The sequence below is a fragment of the Pangasianodon hypophthalmus genome, chromosome 12, assembly GCF_027358585.1.
Source record: "Pangasianodon hypophthalmus isolate fPanHyp1 chromosome 12, fPanHyp1.pri, whole genome shotgun sequence".
NCBI lineage: Eukaryota > Metazoa > Chordata > Actinopteri > Siluriformes > Pangasiidae > Pangasianodon > Pangasianodon hypophthalmus.
In genome coordinates this window covers 21,635,190-21,661,704 of record NC_069721.1, presented here as the reverse complement: position 1 = coordinate 21,661,704, position 26,515 = coordinate 21,635,190, and the positions used below count along the sequence as shown (strand labels likewise).

The following is a 26,515-nucleotide window of genomic DNA, read 5'->3' as shown; positions in this document are numbered from 1 at the left end:
CAAGAAAAAAAAATTCACAGATCCCTGTATGTAAAAGGCATTATAGGTTAACCCCCTTAAACTCCCAGGACTCAACAACTGGGCCTTCACTGTCAAAACTATCATAACTGCATACATTTCCTGTTAGTTCTCTGAGTGTATTTACTGAATCATTCATAGTGGTTACTGAACAATACGCTTTAAGGTGGACACCTGAATAATAAGCTGGGATTTATGCGGTTAAGAATGTGACTTAGTGACATCATAACAGTCTACAAGATAGTCTTGTTGTTTTAAGCAATAAAAGCGCCCTCTTGTGTTTTTTTATATAATTGACACAAATATGCTATAACATATTAAATATCGAAAGTTGATTATTATTTTCAGTTTAAGCTTGGTTATTAAGTTTAGATGAGCGTAAAGTGATGACTTTTGCCTAAACGTTGTAGTGTCCTGCCTTACATTTAAATCTCTACATCACAGCTGTTGTGTGTAGGTATCAGACTTCTGCTCTGGGATCAGTTTGTGCTTCATATACTCATACACTTATAAGAAAAGAGCCTTTTATCTAAAACAGCCTAGAAGTGAGGCAGGGTGTTATTCAAGGATGTAAGTACACTCTTGCTCAAGGCCCCAACAGCGGCTCTTTGGCAGTCCTGGGATTTGAACTCGTAGCTTTGCGGTCAGAAAACTGATCATGGTACATCAGAACTTCTAACTTGGAGATACGTGATCTGTAGCCTAGGTGCATAATTTTGTTCCTTTTCTTAAGGCTCACCAAGCCTTCCAATAATCTACAGTAGCACACAAGCACGCTTTCATAAATCGACTTACAGACCTAGGAGCACGCTTATGCATTTCAGATGTACGACCATCACCAGCTCTGGTGGAAATTCTGCGTCATTCTTCTACTCACAAATATATTTTATCAATTAACTCAAGATGTATACAATCCATACATGTTCTGCAGGACTTGTGCATTTAGGGCTAACTCATTCTACCTTATTACATTGATTGATGGCCTTCCCTGCTATTTTGTTCCTGTAAAGAAAGTTAATGATTGGTTGGAGTATAGAGAAAGGCAGTGCATACATTCCATTAACAAAGTATTTAGTTGTTTCTTTTGTATGATTTATGCTGTCCATATGTGAGAGAAAGGGTGGGTTATGTGGGCTGCTTATAAAAGATTCAGCACACTGTCTTGCCATCCGGAAAGGAGAGTGAGCAAGAGAAGAGAATGAGGGTTAAAGGGTGCTAAGAGCCACACACATGGCTTTCCTAAGCTGTAAATTTTATGGATAATTTCTGATGTGGTTACAGATTTACCCCCCAGTCCCCCAGCTATATCCAGCAGCTGAAGGTAATTACCTCCACACTCTCCCGCTTTTCTCCCACAAGCTCTCTACATTCTCTTCTGGCACACACACATATGCTTATACAAATGTATACTCTCGTTCACACATGCACAAATGCATTGTCACATGCTTGTACTTTCTGCTTAGATCAAGTTTCTTTTTTTGTACTCTCATTCACACACCTCTGCCCTCTCTTCAAGTGATTTAATGAATATTTACTCCCCCTATAGCATCATCTTCTTTGCAGTGACAAGTAGAACTCTTTCTAATTGGAGCCATTTTTATTTTTCAAATTTCAATCTCCTATGACTATATCCTTGATTTATCTAGTTTTTAGTGAGAATATTGGATGAAGGAGCGGACAAATCAGAAATGAATTACGGAGTCCACTGGGCAAGGAAAAATCTGAAGTGTGTTGTACAGTCTTAATTGACTAGGCTAAAAATTAGTAGCTGTCATGATATATGGTGAACTATTTAACTATCAGTGCATTAATACAGATTAAGGAAAAGAACAAGTGTATGATTATTAAACCCTTCTAACAGATGCCCCTCAGCAAAAAGTCTGCAAGTTGACTGAGATGTGGTGCTCTGTTTTTGCATTGTATGTAAACAATATTATTCGTGCCTGGTTAGCATCTTTATTTTCTGTCGACGTGTTTAACTGCGAGGTGACTGCATGTCATGCTAGCAGAAGTTACAGGTATATGACTGGACTTCATTTTGCTCTGTTTCGTCAGTTTTCCACATACCTGCATGTTTCTGATTCTGAAAAGGATCATCTGTTATCCTTAATGAATCCACCTAGAAAAAAAATCACACTACCATCATCCAGATCTCACCTCAGCTGGTGTGTGTAGTGCAGCAGGCAGTGGCATTCAGAACAATGTGCTATCCTTACAACACTGAGGTGTGTGACATCACTGTGAAGTGCATTAAGTTTAAACAAAGCTACATACCAAATGAAAAACATTTTTAGAAAATGCAATTAAAAAAAGTAATAGCCCATACACAAAATCTGCTTGTCCTGAGCACGTGGGCTACTGATTTGTCTACCCCTGACAGTAATGAGGTTTAATTTAGTTAATTTAGTTTAGTTTTACAGTTTACATGTGGTGTGAATATGCCAAGTTTTCTGACATGATTCTATCCGGCTGGCAAAATCCAAATATTTAATCATATTAAGAACATTTTGCTGTTTAGTAAATGTGAAGGTTTTTGATGATTATGTATGAGGCATGAGACTGTTATGTTATCATCATTATGGCTGCATGTTCACAGTGTTCTCATAGTAATTTTTCATTTTTTTCTATTATTTTCAGAAAGTCTCAGCTTTTTCATTGTAACTGGCTGTGTGTTGCGTGCTTGCATTCTCCCCCTCATTCATTCTCTCACTCCTAAGACCTGTGTGAATCAGACAAATTATTTTTTCCTCAGTTCGTCAGTTCACGTTAAGTCATAATATGATTTCTTGCCCATATCACAACAGCAGCCAAACCAACTCATTAGACAAGTGTGTGTGTGTGTGTGTGTGTGTGTGTGAGAGAGAGAGAGAGAGAGGGAGAGAGAGAGAGAGAGAGTGTGAGAGTGAGTGCCATACAAGGAGGTGGGATCAGAAAACGTTTTTGTCATCACAAAGACAGAAAGCATTATATTATTACAGTATCTCATGGAATCCAACTACCTGTAATATTTTCCATCCTGCTAATATTTTCCATGATATTCTCCCACAACTGTTCACATTCTCCCTCATATTATATCATTTAATTGTCCGGCAGTCATTTCTCGCACAATAATTATTTCTAAATACTACATAGATAGGATAAATCAGTCTTTTTAAAGCCCAATTCCAGTTTAATGTGCTTTTTTATAAAACCTCATTCAAAACAAAGATGCAGATCACACATCGCTTTCCAACCTCAGACTGATTAATGCACTACAGGCACCCTCAAGAACACGCTGTAACTTATGTATGAAATCACTATTTGCACGCACATTGTGACGTTTTTCGTTAGTTTTTAAAGACCTTTTTTAAACAACAGCTCAGTGATGCATGCAAGTAGCAATTTTTTCCAGTTCTTCATCAAGGCACGTTATGACCTGATGTGTGCTGACAGTTCGTTAACAGAAGGGCAAGCAGATGTTAAAAATGAGTGATATTCTAAATGTGTACTTTTTCACATTTGTCTTAAGTTTTCAAAAGGAATACCTATTCACAGAGCAGAAATTAAGAAAGTGAGTCATACTTATGGCCTGAGTGATGACTCATATCTTGAATTTTCTGGCTCTTGTCTTTTATGGCTTTAGAGACAACATTTATGAACTTATGATGGCTGTCATAAGATGTTCCATGTAACTATGATCAGACCTCAATCAGTGCCCTGTATTTTTAATTTGTTTGTTATCCACACATGTAATGGAGGCCAGGCCTTCAATATAGTGCCTTTAACATATTACTGATTTTTCCTTTCTTGATACTATTTAAAACACCTGACGTACACAAATATTGGAGAACCTTTTTACAGTGCTACATCTCATAACCCAGAAGACATCTGTCAGCTTACTATAATTAAGCCAATAAAGTAACCAAAGCGTGTATAAAGCTGAAGCTGTCCAAGTTTAGCTGCTAAGCTCTTCTGGGGTCATGTGAGGTTGGTGTGAATCAGTTCATGGCCTGGATTCTCACCCCATGTTCCCTCAGTGATGATGTTGCTGGCAGTCTTGGTTGGTGATTGGCTGGTGTGTATCAAACTCTTTCTCTTGCTCGCTCTTTTTCATATCCCCTCACTCATCACTTCTACCAGTTTCTTCAGCCCCATTGAGCCCCCTAGAGTGTCACCTGGAAGTGGGTACAACAGCACTCTCCTCCTGCCCCACTTCACCCCTTGCCCAAGATGTACCTTCTAAAACCTAATTTATTAGATTTAGTGTGTGTAACACAAAACTTCTGACAAGTGTGCGTTCAGAGTTTTATTAAAACACAGGAACATAGTCCACAATCCCATGAGAGGAATGAGAATAGTAACACGGGTGTGTGAAAGCCATAAAGCAGGTAATCCGTTTAAAAACCTAATCTAAGGGTCAGACAGAGTCAAAACCATATTCACACAATTCAGAAATAACCACCAGAAAATTGTCAAGAGCTTGCAACAAGCTGCTAAAACAAGAAAAAATGGATGTACCTTAAGTGACACCACTGTTCCGGAGCACGATTACGATTGCTGTCACCCTCAGGGTTCTTAGTAACCAGACTTTCAAAAATGGAGGCACAAAATTATTCATGAGATCTGCCGACAGAGACGACAGGTAATGCGCTAGTCATTGAGTGGGAATGGTGGAATGGACTACTGTATTCTTTTGTGATCAGAGATTATAACATTTAATTCTCAGTCGACTTTCATGATAGAGATTGCGTCCTCAGGGAGAGTTTAGAATATGTTTGTGACCAATAATTTGGATGAGAAGTGGATCATTCAGCTTTCTTCACAGGAGAGAGAGGGACAAAAAGATGGAGACTGTGGCTCCATTTCCCTGTGATAACTTTCCCAGTGGTGTCCCGGCAGACTTTATTTTCGCAATAGGCTGGTTCGATGCTGCCAATCAGAGACTGCACAGCTGCTCCAGTTATCCAAGATAAAAATGAAATTGGAGGAGATACAATGAGGTGAATGTGTTTCAGTATTCTTTCATATCCAAACTTAATTTTACACTGTGAGATTAATATGTACACATAGAGCTACAAATGACATTGAGGGGAATGTGCTGCATTTTTGCTGGGAATTGAACTGAGATGAATGAACTAATTCTTGCTTACATACCAGTGAGGACATTGTCACAGCAGTGACGCAGTAATTACGGCTCTGGTCTACTGATCAGAAAGCTGTGACTACAGATCGGAAGGTTGTGTGTTTGAATCCCAGTACTACCACACGGTCTCTGTTTGACCCTTGAGCAACACCCTTAACCCTCATCTTCTCAGCTGTAAGTTATAAGGCATTTTGGATGAAAACTCTTGTCAAATGAGTACATGTAGTATAAAAGAGATTGATGGAGAAAATTTTGAAAGTCCCACAGATAGGTGGAGGTTGAGAACCTCATTCTATACTCAGGAGATCATCCGTGTCATGATTCACTAGTTCCTTCTGGTGCTGGATACCATTAGCAGTAACTTGAAAAATCAGATACAACCTGAGCATTGTCAAGTTGGGATGGGTTCCATAAACATAATTGGGGATAAAAACCTAGCACACACCTGGTGACTGATGAAGGAGTCGTGTAGTGAATTCAGGGTATATTTGGGCCAGAAGAGGTAAGGAGTGTCAGCCCTTTGTAATGGTTAGTATGTTTTCCACCATGGGAGAATTTTCAGGACAAAGGACTTTGGGTTTTCTGGTTTCTCTGTAACACGAGTGAGAAAAAAGAGAGGCTGCTGAGGGAATGACTTTATACATTATAACGTAACATGAACTAAATAATAACAGCACGGTCTGCTACTTAGTTTCTTAATTCCCTGAATTAAAGATAAAGACAAGAAAGAAATGTTTTCATTTTATAACAAGGATACAGTTCATTTTCCCCATACTTCGTAGATAAGGAAATACTGAAATAGCTTTCACTCAACGAAGCACCCCACTACAAACAAACGTTTAGAAATAATTCTTGTTAGAATTTGATAATTTGGCTGTGGTCATAGTTAGGTTTAACCAGCTAATATAGTGTGCTTTACTAATTGAATCCTTACTTTCAGTTTTGGTAGTTGGTAGTGTTAGTTTTTTTTTCTTTTTTAAAGAAAAAGATATTTTACACTGTAGATCAATCCATTTCTATCATACTTCCGTGGTTAATTGTTATAATGTGATCAGATTGGTTTACAGTTAAATAGCGCTGTTTCCCATTAATTAACTAGACTGTGGTGGCTTGCCACAGTCTAATTTGTTCCTTCAGGTACAGAATGAACTGAAAATATTTTCCCACTTTTCATAATAAAATAAACTATCTCTGTTTTGCGCCATTGCAACTGCAAAGCATCTCTTGCTCCAAGTCAGTCAGACCCTCCCCCCCGGTCAGTCAGACCGCAACTCCTCCCCTTCTCTCCCCCCTGCTGTACATGCGCATGCTCACACACGCACTGAAACCACCTGGCTGCATCCGAGACACCAAGGCATTTTGAGGACACAACATCGTTTGAGGTAAGTAACATTATCCTCATTTCTATACATTTTCCACTAAATTACGTGATCTGACGAGCATGAAGTGTCGTATAGCGCTCTCCCTCTGTCTAGATACTGGGATAGATCACTATGACTCTCAGATAATATATTTCTTCTCATTATATGATTAAAATCCGCATTAGATCACAAATCGGAAGTTATTACAAACACTGAAGATATTGGTGTTTTAAAGTGAGTTTTGAGCAAAAAACATCGTATTAATCTCATAAATTGTCATGTGGGGGGCACGGTGGCTTAGTGGTTAGCACGTTTACCTCGTGCCTCCGGGGCTGAAAGTTTGATTCCTGCCTCCGCCCTGTGTGCACGGGGTTTGCATGTTCTCCCCATGTATTGGGGGTTTCCTCCAGGTACTCCAGTTTCCTCCCCCAGTCCAAAGACATGCATTGTAGGCTGATTGGAATGTCTAAATTGTGTGTGTGTGCAGTTGTGCCCTGCAGTGGGTTGGCACCCAGTCCAGGCTTTTGCTTCATTTGTTTGATGGCTCAGCTGTATGCCCTAGTCGATTTTGTGTTCTGACCATTTGTGAAACACGTTAAACTTCATCTCGTTTACTATGCTTTGTGGGTGTGAATTTCATCACCAGTCATATCTATACAACCAGTGTGTTTATGATTAAATTACTACTAGAGCACACTAGAGCAATGTTCTTCATAGATCTAGCCTCTTAATTTTGCTCTCAAAGTGCACTAGATTGATGCATTAACTTTAAAACGTACAAAATTTTCTTACGGGGGGAGCATACCTCCAGACCCCCCTAGAGTGTCAGAGGTCCACCAACCACAGTCTCACAAAATCCTATGGGAAACACTTAAATAGCAACAAACTTGATTGTGCCTTTAGTTCAATTTGGCTATGAAATTAGGCAGTGGCTTGCATTAATGGTCTAGTGATGCTTGGAACTTGGCCTGCATACATAGTTTTTGGAAATAAGTATTTAAATGTGCATAATTCATTTTCACCCTCTTTTCCTTCCTGCATTGTTATGTTTTTCTTGGCTAAAAGAGTGCTGAGCCATAAATACTTATGTGTGCAGTCAGCAGCCATATAAAACCCCAAAAGAATAAAGAAAATATTTCTTGTTATATTAATGGTCCAAAAAGTTGGCATGTCACTTTGACCTGTTCCATTTTCAGTGCCACTTGCAAAACCACATAAGCTTAATATCAGGTGTCTTGGGCTTAACTGATGCCACTGTGTGTGTTTTTGTTTTTTACTTACGCTAAAAACTGAAGGAAATAATGTTCTGATGGGAATCTAAGTTGTGTACATTGGCTTGTGAGTTTGGTCTTTTTGCTGATATGTGATGTATCTTTTTTATATAAAGACCTTCATAATAGAATGATAAAAGCTTTCAGTCTTACAAGTTTAGGAATTAAAGCCTCTCTGTGGAGGCTATGGAGTTCAATCTGTCCAGCATGGGGCTCCTTCTCTCAAGCCTGGGGCTTCAGTCTTCCACCATTGAGCTACTTCTGTCCAGCTTGCTGCTTCTTCTGTCCAGCCTTGGGCTGCTTCCATCCAACCCAGGTCTACTTCTGTCCAGTCTGGAGTTTCTTATGTACAGTCTGGGGCTTCTTCCATCCATATAGCCTGCTTCTGTAGCCTCCTCCCTCCAGCCTGGGGTTTCTGTCGACCACCTTGGCGCTACTAATATCCAGCCTGGGGCTTCCAACCAGCTCAGGGTTTCTTCTCTCCAGCCAGGGGCATCTTTCAACCAGCCTAGCATCTTCTCTGGTTATGCAGCCTAGGGTTTCTTCTGTCCAGCCTGGGGTTTCTTCAATCCAGTTTAGGGCCTCTTCTACCCTACATAGGGCCTTTTTCATCCAGCCTGTGGCCTCTTCCACCCCCATAAAGGCCTGTTCCATTTAGCCTGGAGCCTCTGTTGTCTAGCTGGGGCTTCTGTTGTCTAACCTTGGGCTTCTTATGTCCAGCCTTGAGCTTCATCTGTCTGTCTGTCTTCTTCAATCCTGCTATCCCATGGTCTCTTCCATGCCTGGGACTTCTTACACTTCCTCTGACTATTTGTCCATCCTGGGGTTTTGCCTTCCCATCCAGCGCTTCTTCCTTCCAGCCCAGTGACCTTTTTATGAGGTTTATAATAATTTATCAGCATTATAATAATTGTCACTAAGTACATGTCAAAAATCTATCGTAAAGGTGCTCTAGATAATGTGTTTTACCATTTGACATCAGCTGTCATTCTAATTACCACACTGCTATGCACCCAGACATAAACTGCCCTGACAACATATATCTTCCATGACATTAATTCACATCATTTACAGTATGATATGGTTTTGACTTACGAGGGGTGATGAAAAGTGTTATAAAATTAGAAAATGTAGACTCCTTGAACCACGTCCTGAGCATTACTGCACTTTGTCCTATCCAATAATACATACTCTTTTGCAGTGTATTCCTGAGTACAGAGTCTTTGACACATGCTCTGCAATGGCCTCAACCCAGGCCATGAAATTTCACATCTTGAGGCTATATCACAAGCTCAGTTATCTTGACCTACTACTGCTGAACTGCTCAGTATCCTGGATGACTAAAAACCTTCACCAATATTGTCACAGGTAGGCTTTTCCCACATGAAATAGGTCCTCTGCTTTGAAATAGGATCCAGGCCAGCCATGGCATGATGGGACATACAGTGAGATAGACAGTGCAGTCACCACTGCTCTGAAATAATGGGGAGAAAGGCGCTTGCTCTTTCTCCCCATTATTCCTAATGAAAGAGAGAAAGAGAGTACATGCTCGGGTGCGGCAGCATTTGGGCACGCTCCAGCTAGAACAACACTTGCGGTTTTGCGCTCGCATGAAGTGGAGCAGTTCCACATTCTGGTGGGTGAGCATAACGAGGAACTGACCGGGGGAAAGAGGCAAGACAGAGGATGCTGGAGAATAAAAAGAGTGCTAGAGTGAGTGCACATGGAGAGAATGCAAGAACAGAACAGGCCGTAATGTCAAAGGCAGAGCACGTGGTACAAACAAACAGGCATGGAAATTCAAAAGCCAATAAGAATGAAAACAGAAGATACTGAGTAGGGGGTTGTCACTGAAGGAAAGAGAACGGCTGACTGTGAGAGCCTGTACAAAACAGATGATAAGGTCAAAGGTCAAAGCATACAATGGAGATGTATAAGAATGATGCCAGAAAATGTCATCACCTACTGTGTCACCTACTGTGAAGCACCAAATGAATAAGAGCAGTGAGAAAATGCCGGTGATTGTCTAAATAAAGAAAATAAATAAATAATGAGGAATATGTAGTTGGTGCCCATTCCTTCCCCTTGCTCCAATTAAACCTTAAATCGTGGTTAATATTAGAAACACTAAGCATTTTGTAGGCATGTTGTATGAAAAAGGGCACTGGCGGCAGTTAGGTCAGGGTGACTGGAGACCCAGGAAGAACCGAGGCCCTGGCACACAAGAACATATTTATTCTGTCACCATGCCCAGACCTCAAACCATCACAGAGCAAAAGTGTGTGAATGTCCATGCGTGTGTTTGAGATTGTGGAGTGTAAATTGATCCAACCCTGCAGCGGTACCACAGAGTAAAAAAAAGTCCCTTCAACACCACAGGAGCCCGGAATGTGCATAGTTTCCACTCACTTTTTCACTCGCATTATAAAAATAATTAAAGGGGATGTTGTGAGGGCTTGGAGTGGCCCTGATGTCTTCCTCTCCAAAGTCTGCTCTGTCATCTCGGCAGGGCTTCTACTCTGTCTCCACAGGTCAGTTCACTTCAAACAATACACCACAGTCTGAGATACATCTACTGTTGAGTCAAAGTCAAAACACTGTGTTCACACAAAGAACTGATAATGCAAGCAGTAATTACTCAGATGGCTCTAAAGTTGCGTATTTATTGCCTCTGTGCAGTGGATTAACTTAAAGGTCTTCCGTAGTTAGTTCCTGCAGGATACATCGCACTGAATAAAATTTAGCAGTCTGTTTTTTATTGATTTGTGTTGTTTGTCTTAGACTTATTCACTTACTCTAAAAACTAACTACCAGATCAGTGTTGACATTGTTCATTTTGCTTCATTTTTATTTCAATTTCCTTTTTTTTGTAATTAAATAGCAATCTGTGGTATTGCTTGCAGGCCATTGGTACCACTGTCATCTTCATATAGTAAACAGATCTCTTTGTGGTTTCTATGTGTGACTAGGATGGGGCTGTTGTGTGCCTCACAAATACCTGTCTTCATTCGAAACACATTAGGAAGCAGTGCATTCATTCTTTCCAAAGTGAGGTGATGCACCCATCTGGTATGGAGTGCTGGGGCTGTGGGCGGCAGTGACGGGGATCTAAAAGCGTGTGCACTCTGCTACTAGTTAACATCCATATGCAGCTCTTCTGGACAAGGGGCTGGCCCTGTGAGGCCACAGAGCGGCCAGACCAGCAATGAAAAATGAAACGCAGCAGCCCCTCATGAAAACACGCGTCCGAAGTATATCCGCTTGCGTGTCTGGTGCTTGGGCTCTGCCGTTTTTTCCCCCTTCGAGCAGTAGTTTATGCGTCTGTTTGCATGTGTGTGAGCATGAGGGAGTGTGAGACAGAAAGGAAGAGCAAAAGGAAATGTGTTCTCCACTGCTGTAAGTGTTAATGAGTTAAGTAATAGCAGCAAAGGCATCACATGAACACTCCTATGCTGAATGGCGTGTTCACACGCTACTGCTGCTGTGGGAAAGCCTTCAGAAACACCAAAAACTGCAACTGGTTCCACTGCTTAAGTAATATAGTTATATAGGCAGAATTTGAAAACATTCGTAACAGTATCCATTATAATGACCAACAACAAATTAAAAATGGAGCATGGTGCTGTCTTTGGCCGGAAATGGGCCCATAGTGTGTTCTTACAGATGGGAAAGGTGGATGACTTATGACATTCTCTTCAAGTCTCTAGTATGGACCCACCATCCTTCAAGGTACGAGGAAGACATGCATCAAAACTCTTATCTGTCTTATACCCAGACCTGTTTGTACTAGCATGAGGATATGGTTTTGATGGAGACTACAAAGCACTTCTGTAGGTTGCTCTGGAGTAGGGCATATGCTAAATGCTGTAAATATAAATGGATACATATATGATTACAATATGGAAAAAGTGGATAAAAATCAATTTCCTGTCACACTGAACTGCTGAATAAAGCAGTACAGCTGAAAAAATGTTAATAACTCTGAAGCTTAAGCTGGAGATTCAATATCGATGCCAGAAGGTACTGGATGTCAAAAATTACTGAATACTTAATGAATGAAAACTGTTAAACTCTATTTATTAGTTTGCCCACTTTTTTGTTCAACATTGTGAAGTTTCTCCCACTGCACAAGCCAGTGGGCACTCTGATACTACACTAGGCTTTCAAGTAGAGTAACAGTTACTGATTAGATCCAGATGCTTAATAAAGGCACACACACACACCAAACCTACAAACACAAATGCCCTGCCACAGGTCTAATTTTTCCATCAAGCTGCTCTTTTGCCCTGCAAATCTGGCCAAAGTTGCCTTGAGGCACTCCTGCATCATCATCTCTTCAAAAGCAATACTATGGCTGATACACTTGACTGGCAATGCAAATGAAGCAATTGGGCAGCAGGTTCTTTTTTCCCTAATCACTTCAACAATAAAATGTAACCAAACATTAAGCTCAGTTTCCAAAACCTTACACCATATCCACTGACCCAAAAGCAGTGTTATTGCTTTGCACCCTGAAATCTGCAAGGAATCACATGCACTACATTTCATACTAGTACTCAGACATTGTGTTGTCTGATGAATATACACTGAATTGTCACAGCAGATCTATACTTTAATATAATTTGATATACAATATGTAATGGCTCAAACTTGTATACAGTGTTATAAAACAAGACATGCTACAGATGTGTAAAACTGGGAAGTGTGTGTGCGCTGACCCACGAAAATTTTCACCTGGTGAAATATTGACATTTTCTATTATATATGTACTAGTTTATATAATATAAAAACCACAGACTTTCCTGAACTGGAATATGTTTTTCTTTTGCATGTATTTTAAAGTAATGTGTTTATATGTTACTAACAATTGTTTTAAAGAATTGTTAGTATACAATGGGAAATGAGCTCTTACTCTGATTATCAGCATCACCCACATCAGTCTCTGTCTCATCACCTGATTTAGATTGGATTTATCTCGACAATTTTTAAACTGGTTGCTTAATCAACATAATAGCCGACAAGCAGCTAAAATTTAAAAAAAAATTTTGGTTCATTTTTCTCTAAAATTCAGTCATAGGTACAGTAGACAGGTTTTCCCAGGTGGGAAATATATATATAGAGTATAAGCAATGTAGTGACAGTCCAGATTACAAATGGGTGTTTATACTCAGGGAGACATACTAAGGAAATGCAAGGTCACATGATTTGTTCAGGCCACACTGCATTGCTCCATGTGTACCACAATATTTTATTCATTTGGACAGTTGACAGTTTGGACATGTACAATTAAACATGTGTAAGGTGTTTAAACAACTGTAAACAACATCCCTATGCAGGTACCGTACGTTCTGCAGATTTTACATAGGTGTGGAAACTGTTTAATACACCCTAGCTAGAGACACCTATTACAAGGCGGGTGGTGCAGTAAAAGTCTCAAAACTGTTGTAAAATTTGTAAATATAAATGTAAAACATACATTAAAACAGCACTGAGTATTGTGTAAGGTATATTTTGTGTTTGTGTGCATGTGGTTCTTTAGCGTATTTTTCAAGGTAAAAAAGAAGCATGATGTAAAGCTCACATGAGAGAAGGAAGTGAACAGCCTTTTATCTGAAAAACATGTTTTTTTCCCTCTAATTTTATGCTGCTATCACATGTTGTGTAATTAAACACTGAAACATGCTGTGTAATTAAACATTTGACACATGGCATGAAGTGGCATGTGAATGAAAGGAGTGCCAGGATTCTGAACCTGATCTGTTTTGGCAGCTGGATGTCCATTTACATTGGCTTTGATAATGTTTTCTCTTTTGATGTCAGCAGACTTTTTTCAGAATCTGTGGATCAAGAGGTGATTTTCCATGGCATAAAATTAGCGGCAAATAGAGGCCTAGTAATTGACTTAAAATAGCCTCCTTTTGCACAAGAAGTCAGTAACTTTTTTAAGCTCAGTGTTGGCACTGACTTTGCTGAATTAAAATTTCTTGGATAATATAATATTCCTATAATGTTGCAGGAAAAGTCAGAAAAACTCAGTTGAATTCAATATTATATTAGATACAAAGAGCAACAGACCTATGCTTTAGTTTAGGTAGACTGTGGATGCTTGGGACCTCTTAGGTGTGCTGCATCCCAAGGTGGTGGTTACATTTAGAAAAGTAAAAGCTATAGTCAGTTAATTTCTGGAAAGTCTTACCACTGTAATGTTTCCACATGAACATAACCACATTCCATGTGTTTATATTGTTTGTCTGGATAACAAAACTGCAGTGGAACTGTTCAGGTAAGAGGGAATATTTTAAATTTAAGACAGTAATTTTCTTCTTCAAATTCCATTAAAAATCCAGACCTTTTTTTTGGGATTTTTCTGCTCTTTTTCTGCCTGATTACTGGCCATAATTCTACAATTCACAGCAATTCTGTTCAATTTCAAAATGAAATAATATTTCAGATGACATGGAGTAAAAGGAGTTTACATGGGCTGAACAAAAGTATTCCACCTATGTATTTGTTGGTCCCAGTTTCAATCTCGTGCCTGTCTATCATCACCCAAAACGTGCATATTGGCTACACTAAATTGCCATTAGCTGAAAATGTGTATGTGTATAGTGCCCTGTGATGGTCTGGCATCCCATCTACAGTGTGTTCCTGCCTCGTGCCCAGCGATCCAAGGATAGGCTCCAGATTCACTGCGACCCTGATAAAGCATTTACTGATGATGAGTGATGGGTAGTCTCATGGGAATATATATATAAATATATATATATATATATATATATATATATATATATATATATATATATATATAAATATATATATATATATATATATATATATATATATGTATATAATTTGTTCATGACTGGCCCTACAAGAACAGTAAAACTATTTCTATTCTAGTCTTGGCATCAGGCCCAATGTGCATAATGCCCAGGCCTAGGATTAAAAAAGCCTACATATTTGTCCTACCTAGCCCCGCCAGTCTGGTACAAACTTGGTTGGTGTGGCCTTGGTCGCCCACATGTGACTGGAACACCCGAGACAGATGTTAGTACCAAATGTGAACAAGCCCTAGGTTGTTTCTCCTTTACATGACCTGGCTGGGAAAGGTCCCAGACCCAGAGGGTGGCAGTAGGAGTCCAATGACCATGCCTTTCACACCAGGATCTTGCAATTCAATGGTACTAATTTGGTTGGAGGCAGTGAATGCCCTCCAGCACCACGTGGGTACAAAAATGCTCATAATCTGTCACAGTGGCTGTATGTTACCTTCTAACATACAGCCACTGTGATATAACCTTCTAAGAGATCCTTCTAACGTCTACAGGATTGATGCAGTGGAGATGCAGTGTGTGTAGCTGGCAGATCCTGAGTTGGAAGCTCTACAGAGCTGTTTCTCGGCTCCTCTACCAGTCCTGCAAATGCCAGTCCCAGTCCTAGGGTCAGGGTCTGGTGAAGGGCCAGGGCCAGACTCGAGTATAGACCGGCTCTGGTGCAGTACAGACATGAGTGATAGTGAGCAGAGAAGAGGTTCTCAGACAGGGTGCAGGTCAGCTCAGCAATTTAAGAACTATAAGATTATAGATCAGTGAGTCTAAACTGAATGAAATACTTTGAATGAAAACTAAAATGGTTGTTTGTTCACACTGCTACTCAGAGGAAACAAATGTAAGCATGTATCATCACAAACATTTTGACATTGGAAATACTCGAAGGTACATCATTCTTTCACTTTCTATTAACTCTGCACTATTTGTTTTCTTGTCTGGTCATCAGATGACTGAGTCAGTAGACAGCTCTCCTTTTTGGTAGCCAAACACATTGATGTTTGTTGGTGTGGACCGTAGACCTCAAAGCTCACTTAACAGAGCATGGCTTGAATTAGACCACACTGAAACAGTCTGTGATTCAGGATTAGTCAGGAGTGCACACCCTCCATGCTTGCTTCCTATTTGTTCCACAAACTGTTTTCTTGATCTGTACACAAATAATGCGTGCATGGCATTTGCTCAAACAGCTTGTCATAATTTGACAGTTCTGTCCACATATGTTCGAAAGATTCAAGGTTAAACCAAACTTAACTCCTTAAACTCTTGTCTTATTAAAAACAACAACAACAAAACAAAGAACATACATAGGGCAAGAACTCTTGACCTCTGAATAACCATGTCTGCATGCAAACTCTTTTGCGTCACACCTTTCCTAATCCTCTACAGCTGAAAGCAGTCACCATCTCTACACATAGTGTCGATCTCCCAGAAAAACAAAAAGGTCTCCTGCCAGAGCTAAAAATATCTGCCAGAGACAAAACCAGGCCTGATACTAGTGAGTAAAAAGCCACATTCCTGTCCATCCGTGCCTCCAGGCTATCCGTTTCTAATCACCGTAATTTAACCTAACAGAGGTGTGAAGCAGAGTTCTTGGCCTTGATTTTGTGCCTGCCTTTTTTCTGTCGACCACTCTCACTTTATCTGTGTAATTTCCCTGCTTTTCCTGTCAGGATGTGTGGCGTGCCACTGCCTGAACCCAACATTGAACATTGTGTTTGGAAGTGTATCTGATGAGTGTGAAAGTGTGTGTTAGCGCTCAGGAGGTGAGTAAATAGTTGGAGTTGCCTGCACATTTACTGGAAAGGGAAAAAGGGAGAAGAACCAGAGGAAGGAGAAATATCTTATTACACGGTCTGTGTGTGAAGGACTTTTTTTTCCCCTTTACACCAAAACTGCTCATTGAATACAGTCCAACTGGAAAATAATAAGAATACTGGTGTTTAAAAGAACTTTTGGAAAGAGAAGTAAAAAGTAGGAGAAAAATGGCAAAAGCTGCACTTTTCCATTCAGCCATCACACCTGATTTATCTGAAATATTCCTGGAAAGCTGGAAAGGCGGCCACCGGCGCTGTGTGCAGCCTAACAGGCGAATACCCAGGCCTGAAGCCCTTAATCACAGAGCTCACAAACACTTATGAAGGGTCTGTGGCTTCGGCACTGTATTTCCAGATATTAACATAACCACAAGAGGAAACATTTACAATTAAACATATTAATAAAAGGTGAAAAATAAACGAGACAAAAACCAGACACAGCTGTGACATCAGACAAGGAAGTCACAGCAAGAGATTTTTATGCAGTCACTACTTATGTGTGTTTTATGTGAATAATGTTATGACTATTATATGAGTATGTAGCATTTTTTAATCGAACATACTTATTAGGGACATGCTGTTGTAGAATATTAACAGTAATATACTTAATCTTTCATGATCAGATTTCAGTATGAGTAACTCCAGCCTACAAGTGACTAAAGGTGTAAGTGCATGCATTCAGGATACAATCGAGATACAAACTGCAAGGAATGATCAGCCCTTGAAGCTTTCACTGGAAAGTGTGGTGCCTTATCTGTAGGAAACAGTGATGTCTGAATGATGGTTAAATTAATAGCCTGAAGTTACTTCCAAGACCCTTTGAAAAAAGCATTAAATATATTGTATTGTGGCTCGACTTTAAAACAGCTAATAACCATCAGTATAGTATGACCAGTCCTCAAGATTCAGACTAATACTAGAACAATTGATACTAAAGTGCAGACAAGGTTAAGACTGAGACGATCAAGTCACCAATATTTAGATGTTGCAGGTTTCAGGTAGACTTTTGAATCTACAGTTGTGTGTAGATTCAAACTGAACTGCACTAAAAATTCATTTAAAAATTCCTTTAAAATTTCAGTAATGTTAATTCTCTCAGTACTCACATGTGTATGTTGATAAATGCCAATCAGATGACCAAGCGCATTCACAGCATAGCTGATTTACATTTACTGATGCCAACAAAACTCTGTAAAAATAAAGCTCGAGGAGAGCTGAAAATGACAGTAAGTGGTGACTAAACAGTGAAAGAGCACCATCTCTGCTGAATCTTCCAGTATTCCACTGCAGAATGTCAGGTACCATACACACACACTAACACTTCCTCCTATTACACTAGGTAACAAATTTTTATTCTTGGGTAGTAAGTCTTCTTTCCTAATTGCTTATACCACAAAAGTATAGAAAATGGCTGTAATTCCTTTCAAACTTTGCCTTTGTGACCAGGACATTGGTATTTTGAAATCTACCTATTTTCATTGAGAAAACAGGCAAATTTGCATCTTTTTGTTCGCAAGAAGTCCGAAAAAACAGGTAAATTTAAAAATATGTTTTTTTCTGACTATGTGAATGAAAAGACGCAAATTTACCCATTAAAATAAAAAGTATCACTGGAAAGTTCTAAAAATTTTAGATGTCTGGAAATGTTCTGAAAAATAGATCTGCAATGTTCTGGAAAATAGGTAAATTCCAAAATATGTTATTTCCCAGAACATTTCAGATCTATTTTTCTGCACATTTCCAGGCTTCCAGAACTTCCTAGAACTTTCCAGTAACATAAATAGTAGTATAAGTACAGGGGCCTTAAGCCCACCGGTTTATTTAGTTCCAGCTGCCGAAATGGAAACATTTCAGCATTTTTCTTAGATGGCATCAAGAGGGTATAAGCATCCAGCAGACGCATTTTGCTATGTCTGTGGCGAAAGACAATACAAGAGTGAAAAAGTACTCCGTGGAAGCATTTGCTAAGATGCGTGAGGCCTACAAGGCATATATCGGCATGCCTTTTTTTTCATACAATTTTACTTTATTCTTTTCCCGGATGGTACAGAGGGGAAAAGAGAGCCATGAAGTTCGCTATCCCAAGAATTTGGAGGGAACGCACTGACCACTCAAGCAACCTTCTTCATGGACCCTTCCAAACGTCTGAGTGGCAAGAATGCAACTGCTATCATGTATCCGGACCTTCCTTCACCCATCGCACACTGCCCTGAGCTTCGTGTACCCACCCCTCCAGACTGAGAGCAGCTGTCTTCAAAAGTGAGCAACAAATCGGAGCGCAAGGAAGACATTGTAGATCCAGACATTGTAGATCCAGTGTACAAGACATTGTAGATCCAGTGAGCAACAAATCAGAGCACAAGGAAGACATTGTAGATCCAGATTACAATTTCAGAGGTGGAGCTGAGGAGAGAGACCCATATTACCCCAACCAAAAAGACCACAGTGACTTGAGAGATCTTGGTATCACCAAGTCCAATGCCAAACTTTTGACATCTAGGCTCAAGCAGTGGAACTTGTTGGATGAAAGCGCAAGTCACAGGTCATAGGAAGCATCACCAAGATTTTTTCATCTTTTTAACCTGTCAAGATGGGCTCTACTTCTGCCACAGTCTGTTTGTGGCCAGTCTGTGTGAGGCCATCAGAATCGTATGTATCCTGAACGATTGGCGCATCTTCACTGACAGCTCAGCCAGGAGCCTCAAAGCAGTGCTGCTCCATAAAGAGAACAAGTACCCGTCTCTTCCCCTGGCTCACTCTGTGTACCTCAAAGAGGATTACAACAGCATCAAGACATTGCTGGATGCCTTGATGCGTGATGAGTATGGCTGAGAGGTCATCTGAGACTTCAAAATGGTGGCATTCCTGATGGGTCTCCAAGGGGGTTTTACCAAGTTGCCCTGCTATCTTTGTCTTTGGGACAGCAGGGACACCAAGGCTCACTACCAAAGGTGGGACTGGCCACAGTAGACTGAGCTCGAGGGAGCAAGAGGGAGCCGTAGGTGGACCCCCGGAAGGTGCTGATGCCACCACTGCACATCAAATTGGGCCCTATGCTCTAGATGAGGAGTTGGCAGCCTTCAAGTACCTTCAAGACTTCTTTCCTACGCTGTCTGAGGCAAAAGTCAAAGCCATTGTCCTGAGATCCTGGAGTACAAGGAATTCCAAGAAGCTCACTAGGAAGGAGAAAGTGGCTTGGAACAGCTTTGTCACAGTGGTTTGGGGCTTCCTGGGCAATCACAAAGCTGAAAAATATGTGGAGCTGGTTGAGACATGTGAAAAACTATGGTACAGTGGGCTGCAAGATGTCTCTCAAAGTCCATATCCTTGATGTTCATCTTGATAATTTCAAGGAGAACATGGGAGTGTACTCAGACGAGCAAGGTGAGAGCTTTAACCAGGATATACTGGACTTCGAATGCTGCTACCAAGGACAATATAACGAGAACATGATGGGAAGAAAGTAGTACCCTCCCGCACCCACCCTAAAGAAAGTAATACACTCCTGCTCCCACCCTAAAGAAAGTGATATCCTTGCGTTCCCACCCTAATGAAAGTAATACCCTCTTGCTCCCAGCCTAAAGAAAGAAATATTCTTGTGCTCCCACCCTAATGAAAATAATACCCTCCTGCTCCCACCCTAAAGAATGTAATACCCTTCTTGAAATACCCGCCCTCTCCCACATGCATTAAAGTGAAAAACACCCTCTCCCATGACTTTTTTTGTTGAGCCCACAATGAAAATAATTCAATACACCATATAAATTTTTCTTGTATTACTGTAATACTTTACCCATGTTTATTATTGTTATTATTATTATTTGTCTATTAATTAACAAACCCTGTTGAGGACTAGTACTCTAGAATACTGGTGATGGGTAAGAAAACAAAGCAGATCCTTTGGTATAAAAGACATTTATTTTGCATTAACATCTCTGAAAGAAAAACTGCTATTATTATGATTTTAATGGATCCAGCAGGAGTTTGGGATCACTTTAGGGTGAGCATTAATCAAGCAATATTGCTTTTGTATCACTTTTGATTAGCAAATCCCACCCTCAGAATCCTGTATAAAGAAAAGCCCATTTTAACTAATGGAAACTATTGGTAACGTTGATCCTCCTCTTTTTCTTTCTTGCCCAGACAATAATTTGTTTTGAACTCCTAGTTGTCCTTTGAACCTTGGACCATGTCTGGCATGTTGTTACTTGTGTTTGCAATGGAAATGTATCAGATTAAAATATCACATTTTATTTATTGCCATGGTTATATCTTTTGTTATTTCACAACAAAATCAGTTTATGAAGCATTTGACAATGTAAAGCGATTTTTTCCCCCCAAACCAGAGATCTTCCATGATCTCATCCAATGCGAGATGCACAAGATTGAGGAAAAGGAAATAATGTCACTGTCAGAGATTTGGGCTCTAATACCAATACGATCAAAATACAATTCCATGATACAATTAACATTTTTTGTGGGATTTAATAAAATAAGACACCCTAATTAGCTGTTAGATTTCAAATAGGTAATGTAAGAGCACAGTGGAACTAGACTACATGGGCTACCAACAAATAACATTACATTTAAATTAATTATTAAAATGATTTAAGGCAAGTATTAATATAATGCAGATTAGGGTTATGTGTTATGAGTTTCTACCATCACATGGTTTTGGAATTAATTTTCCTTTTTGTGTGATTAAATGAACTATATGCCATGATTATCCATTATTCATGAAAGCTAGCTTACAACTGGCAAAGATCCAGGACTCTCTGTCTGGACTGCAAAAAAGCTATTTTAGAATTTCAATCATTGACAGATCAACATACAACCCAAAAGAATTCTGCCTGTCATCAGTTCAAGACAATACACGCAATAAAATATGAAACTGTACTAGTTTCCTGGCAGAAAGGAAATATTGTTAAGTAAGAAATAGACACTTTGGGACATGCAGTTATAGGACACTAATCAGTGATGGGGTAGTGTGATGTTTCCAAAGGTTTCCAAACTTACAGCTTTAGATTAGAGATGGGGTAGTGTGATGTTTCCCATGTTTCCAAACTTACAGCTTTACCTCTGACTGCCTGTAAAGTGTCTCCTCACAGAAAACTGTGCATGTTGTGTAAGTCCCTGTGTATGTTGTTTCTATAGAATGATAATGTATTAGAACAAGCGCATTAATATAAACCTGTGATTTAACCTGTGATAATATAAACCTGTCAGAGCTGCTGTTATAACACCTTCTGTTTAGAAATCAGCAGCACTGTGGTATAAATTACACTAATTTGTGATCACACTGCTGCACAGGAAAATGATTATTTGGCCATGCACCACCCTGTAATGTAGTCCGGAAACAGGGTGTGTGTTTTTGTTTCATTCCCAGTGTTGCGACTGGTGCGAGTCAGCTTGGGCATGAATGGGCCACGGCATGCACCTATTGTCTCTATCAGTGATTGGGTTCCTGGACAGCATGACCTCATTTCAGCTTTTCAACTGGAGGGGTGTGGTGTCCTGCCAGAGACTGACAATGTAATACCACACAGTCAGCTACCCTCTACTCTTGGCTGTTTTCAGGCGATCGACCACTCTGATTAGCTTGCTGCCTGAGACTGTAGCCAATTTAAAACACAGGGTATTAATAACTAAGTGATGTGTGCTACATTTTATTGTCATTTCATTTTGAATTTTACCAAGGACTGCGAGATCATTAGAGCTTAGAGAATTTTCAGTTAATACATGCATATACAGTATCTAACTCTAAAACAGTGGTATATGTGAGGAATAAAACATGAAAACCATCCGCTTATAGGAAAATAATCCATGTCTATGAAGTGTATCTGACGACTTATTTTCCTATAAGAGCATTGCCCATTTTTTTTTTTCATCTCGTACCACAGAGATTTGCCAACAATTGCAATTTTTAATTATTAAATAATGATACATCTTGCTTTTTAACTGGTTATAGTTGCATTTAATGTTATAGAATGCCAATGAATCTTATGTTTGTTATTGTTATCACTGACTTTATTGCAGCTCTAAACAGTCTTTCCCTCACTACACTCCCTTTTTTCTCTCTCTTGAATTTGTTGAGGCAAAAAGACTCAGCTTGCCATGTTAGCAAGAAACTGGAAAGGGCGAAGTCCACTCTTCTATGGCAGAAAACCTGCTGACTGTTACAAAGGGCTGACACGGTAGACTCCTTCCATAAATGTTAAATAAACATCACTGTGGCTGCGGGGGCGTGGCCGAGTGTCAGCTGCAGGCCACACCCCCTTTGTCATTAAAGAAATGCTGTGAACCAGACAGAGAGAGCTGAGCTGAACTCTTTGTGTTGGTGTGCCCGTGAGTTCCACTGGGTTCCAAAGTCACCTTCACCATATCAACAAGTATAGGTTTTTCTTTGTTAAATGACAACACCTTTTTTAATCGTTTTTTTTATTAGACTATGTGGAGAATCCACCATACAAGATCCTGTGAATGAGCTGTTTCTATAGAAACAATGACGTATTATAAGGTGCGCATTTGAATAGCAGCTAGAACCACTGTCGGTGCTGCTGTTACAGGAAATTAACACCTTCTGGCCAATCAGATTAGAGAATTCATCAGTGCTGTGGTAAACAGTGCATTTAATGGTCATTATGTGAAGCATACATGTGTGAGAGTGTGAGAAAGGAATACTGAAGTAATAAAAGTGTCCCTTTAATATCTGACAACTGATTAAATGGTGCACTTGGTTTAGTCCAAACAGCAGCAGCAAAATCCCGGTGAATCCACATCAGAAACAGCCCAATGATGTCTCTCATTGACCTGTTTTGCTCATGTTTCAGTGATCAATGAATAAGCCCAGCTGGCCATCAGAGACCCTGCTGAATGTAAGCAGCTTGTGATGCCACGTGTGTTTGTGAATGTTCAATTCTCCACACTTTCCATCTCACCCATGGGCACTGGGCCATCGATTGGCCCTGCTTTTATGGGAATCTGATTTAAACCGTTGGTATTTCCGTTTCCTCACACATTAAAAGTGAGTTCTTGTGGCTGCCCCACACATTGATCATTTCTGTCTGTGTTGAATTTGTTGAGCTTTACCAGAGCCTCTGCTCTGTGCACATCACATTTTTATTCTGTATGAGTTGCTCCTGGTTGTCGATCAGTCATTATGATGAAGTTATTTATAGAAATGCAGCTTGCAGTTGTTAAACAGTGGAAATATCTGCAGGCACAATATTAATTATATAATAGAATTTACAATATATACAATATAATGTGAACAGGAACAACATGCAGCCACTCCAGGTGCTGTTACATATGTGTAAGGATTATATTTTCCTACACTGAATGACCCTGAATTATGATGCTCAGTAAGAGTGAACACAACATAAAACCAGATGGACAACAAGAAACCCATTTAGAACCTTTTAAGAAGAAAGGTTGAGGTCAAGATGTAAACATTTAATGAAAAAGATAATTTAATATTTCGAGTATATACAGTCAGGTCCATAAATATTGGGACAGTGACACAGTTTTGGTAATTTTGCCTCTGTACACCACCACAGTGGATTTGAAATGAAGCAGTCAAGATGTGACTGAAGCGTAGACTTTCAGCTTTAATTCAAGGGGTTTAACAAAAATATTGCATTAACCGTTTAGGAATTACAGACATTTTTTACAGAGTTCCTCCATTTTCACAGGCTCAAAAGTAATGGAACAAACTAATATAATCATAAATATTAGGATTATTTTTATTACTTGGAGGTAAATCCTTTGCAGTCAGTGACTACCTGAAGTCTGGACCCCATGGACATAACCAAATGCTGAGTTTCCTCCCTTGAGATGATTTGCCAGTAAGTGAAAAGCAGCTCAGTTGGGTTGAGGTCAGGTGACTGACTCGGCCATTTAAGAACATTTAATTTCCAAGCTCTTGGGCTGCTTTCACAGTATGTTTTGGGTTGTTATCCATCTGTACTGTGAAGCTCTGTCCTATCAGTTTTGCAGCATTTGACTGAATCTGAGCAGAAAGTATAGCTCTATACACTTCAGAATTCATCCTGCTACTTCTATCGAGAGTCACATTATCAATAAACCCCAGTGACCCAGTTCCATTGGCAGCCAAACATGCCCATGCCATAACACTGCCTCCACATGTTTGACGGATGATGTGGTATGCTTTGGATCATGAGCCCTTCCTTTCCTTCTTCATACTTTTCTCTTCCCATCATTCTGGTACAAGTTAATCTTGCATCAGAACTGGTCAGGCTTTTTTTAGAGGTTTTTTAGCAAAGTCTAATCTGGCCTTTGTGTTCTCGAGTGTTACCAGCGGTTTGCATATTGAGGTAAACCGTCTGTATTTACATTCATGAAGGTGGCTCTTGATTGTAGACTTTGACAGTGATAGGCCTACCTCCTCCAGAGTGTTCCTGACTTGGCTAGATGTTATGAAGGGGTTGTTCTTCAGTAAGAAAAGAATTCTGCAATCATCCACTTTAGTTGTTTTCTGTGGTCTCCCAGGCCTTTTGGTGTTGCTGAGCTCGCCAGTGCATTCCTTCTTTTTAAGAATGTACCAAATTGTTGATTTTGCCCTCCTAAAGTTTCTGCTATCTCTCTGATAGGTCTGTTTTGGTTTTTCAGCCTAATGATGGCCTACTTCACTTGCATCAACACCTCTTTGGACGGCATATTGAGAGTTCCCATGAACAGCTACCAAATGCAAATTCAACACTTGGAATCAGATCCAGACCTTTTATCTCCTTAATTTATCATGATATAAGGAGGAAACAGGCCACAGCTGGCCATGAAACTGCTCATCAGTCAATTGTCCCATTACTTTTGAGCCTGTGAAAATGGAGGAACTCTGTAAAAAATGTCTGTAATTCCTAAACGTTTAATGCAATATTTTTGTTAAACCCCTTGAATTAAAGCTGAAAGTCTACGCTTCAGTCACATCTTGACTGCTTCATTTCAAATCCACTGTGGTGGTGTACAGAGGCAAAATTACCAAAACTGTGTCACTGTCCCAATATTTATGGACCTGACTGTACCTTTATAACTTTATATAATATTAAGACCTTTGGAAGCAAGCAGGAAATGGGCGGAAATGGTAAAAGTAACCAAAACTTTTACTCAAGAAAAAGTGTAGTTACTCATCTAAATAAATATTTGGATAAAAGTTGACGTAAAGCTTCAAATTCTTCACTCAAGTTAAAGTTGAAAAGTTGAAAAGTTTATGAACTCTTACATTTTGTTAGAAAATGAAGCACAAGATTCACAAAAGAAAAACATGTCTGTCTCTGATCACACACTGATTTTTAGTTACTTATGGTAAATTAGTTCCCATTTTAACAAGGATCCAAGGAACGTAAGAGAACTTTAGCTAAGACTAACTAACAACTTCATTTTTAATTTCTCAACTACTAGCTAGCTTGGTAATATTTGGCAATACAAACTAGTTGAGTGCTGTTAAAAATTGTCATAATACAAACTGCCAAGATAAATACAAAGTGACTGTAACAGCAGATAAATTACTGTGACAGGTATTTTAACACATCTGTTAAAGTTTAGATTGGTTAGAAATTTAGATCAAAAGTTGCCTTATGAACTTACAAATATACTGTATAATTATTGAAAAATGTAGTGATGTTTGACAGTGTAGTCAGGAGAAAGTACATATTTGTCTTTTGCAATGTAGTGAGTAAGTCACCAGGGGAAGAAAATCTAAATCATAAAAACAACAGTACAGTCTTACAAAAAGGTTCCATCTAGTACTCTTAAGGTCCCTATGGGGGAAACACTTAAAGCTCTATATAGTACCCTCCAACAACAGATTTCCCATTTAGAGATGGTTTCAAGTAGAACCCCTACTGAAAGTTTAAACACTTGTTCAAAGAACTGTTTTTTTTTTAAACTGTATAAGAATAATATTAGTTAATCTGTGAAAGGGGGACTTGCTGGCTCAGCAGGTTGCTTGTCCTGAGACCTAGGGTTACCTGGGTTTCCTCCTGGCTCTCCAGTTTCCTTCTGCCTACCAAAAACATGTAGGTAGATTGAGTTGACTATTCTAAATTGCCTGTAGGTGTGAATGCATGTGTGTGCATGGTGCTCT

At 39.6% G+C, this 26,515-nt stretch overlaps 1 long non-coding RNA gene across 1 annotated transcript in view; it reads left to right on the top strand.

Moving 5' to 3' along the window:
- The window catches only part of LOC128319585 (uncharacterized), a 71,396-nt gene extending 46,138 nt beyond the window's left edge, over positions 1-25,258 (top strand). The window contains exon 4 of the long non-coding RNA XR_008303051.1: positions 23,247-25,258. This is a non-coding gene — a long non-coding RNA (uncharacterized LOC128319585). The remainder of the gene's footprint in view (positions 1-23,246) is intronic.
- The last annotated feature ends 1,257 nt before the right edge of the window (positions 25,259-26,515 follow it).